The sequence below is a fragment of the Myotis davidii genome, unplaced genomic scaffold (genome assembly GCF_000327345.1).
Source record: "Myotis davidii unplaced genomic scaffold, ASM32734v1 scaffold1115, whole genome shotgun sequence".
In the NCBI taxonomy this organism is placed as follows: domain Eukaryota; kingdom Metazoa; phylum Chordata; class Mammalia; order Chiroptera; family Vespertilionidae; genus Myotis; species Myotis davidii.
This window is the reverse complement of record NW_006287910.1, coordinates 1,095,785-1,097,162: the sequence shown is the minus strand read 5'-3', so window position 1 is coordinate 1,097,162 and position 1,378 is coordinate 1,095,785. Positions and strand designations below refer to the sequence as shown.

The 1,378-nt window shown below is 45.4% G+C and overlaps 1 protein-coding gene across 1 annotated transcript in view; it reads right to left on the bottom strand.

The window, feature by feature from the left end:
• LOC102756659 (chromosome unknown open reading frame, human C16orf45) overlaps nt 1-1,378 on the bottom strand; it is a 99,610-nt gene that overhangs the window by 71,521 nt on the left and 26,711 nt on the right. The window lies entirely within an intron of this gene.

The window sequence follows — 1,378 nt, the reverse complement described above, 5'->3', positions numbered from 1 at the left end:
CACAGGGCGACTGCTCTGAGCCTCCAATACAGCTGAGGGCAGGCCCCCAATGGACACACACACACACACACACACACACAAGGGGCAACTGTACCGAGCCTACGTGGTGCGGCTGGGGGAAGGCCCCAGCAGACACACACACACACACACACACACACACAGGATGCCTAGTTAACTCTGATTTCAGACAAACAAAAATTTTAGTATATGTCCCAAATACTGCATGAGAAATAATTATACATAAAATAATTATGTGTCGTTTATCGAAAATTTAAGTTTAACTGGGCATTTTTATCTGACAACCCTATCTAGACTGCTCCTTCGGAACACTTGCGGCAGGTGGAAATTACATTTTGATTTGCATGATTAGCCCCATGAGGACAACGAATGGGTTTGTTTCTCACTTGTTTTATTCCTGGCTTGTAACAGCGAGCGCTAAGTTTTGGGCGCATAGGGCATGGAATAAACTCTGGTAGGTGAAGGAACAAGTGTGAGAAAGAAGGAGGGAAGACTGATGGTATTTATATCATCAGAATTTTGTATCATTGAATCTAATCACTTATTTGACAGATCAATTGTTTTGCTCCACAAAGATTTCTCAAACATCTCCATGTGTCACACACTGTGGTAGAGACTGGGAACTCAAAGAGAAACATTCACGACTTCTGTCCTCAGAAGAGAGGAGTGGCCCAGACAAGAAAGTCAGCCATTATCATACATGTGATTAGTGCTACATTATAGAGCAGTGGTTCTCAACCTTGGCTGCACATTAGAATCATCTGGGAATCTTTTTTAAATCCTGATTTCTGGGCTTCATCCTCCGGAAATTCTGTTTCTTTGTTACTAATGTTGTGGCCCCACCCCATAACAAAGAAACAGAATTTCCGGAGGTTGAGGTCCAGAAATCAGGATTTTAAAAAGATTCCCAGGTGATTCTGTGTATCTGTGGCCTACTGGTCTCCTACCTCCATCAGGCTTCTCAAACTCTGGTGCATACATGTTCCTTCTGAATTCCCTGTGTCTCAGTAAATGGCCCTACCTTCACCCAACATCCCAAGATTGAAATCTGTCAGCTCTGGCCCTTCCCTCTCCCTTACCCTCATTACATGTTCAGTCATCTCGAACTCCTATAGATTCTCTCCACTCAGTGTCTCTAGAACCTGTCCACTCCTCTCCATCCTTGCCCAGGGCCCTCTTTACTTCAGGCCTGGCTGGCAACTTGGCCTCTTGCTCCACGCAAGCCATGCCTGTTTCAATGATGCCAGAGGGATCATTCCAAAATGCAAATCTTGCCCAGCCAGTGTTGCTCAGTGGTTGAGTGTCAACACATGAACCAGGAGGCTTAGGGTTCGATTCCTGGTTAGAGCACATGCCTGGG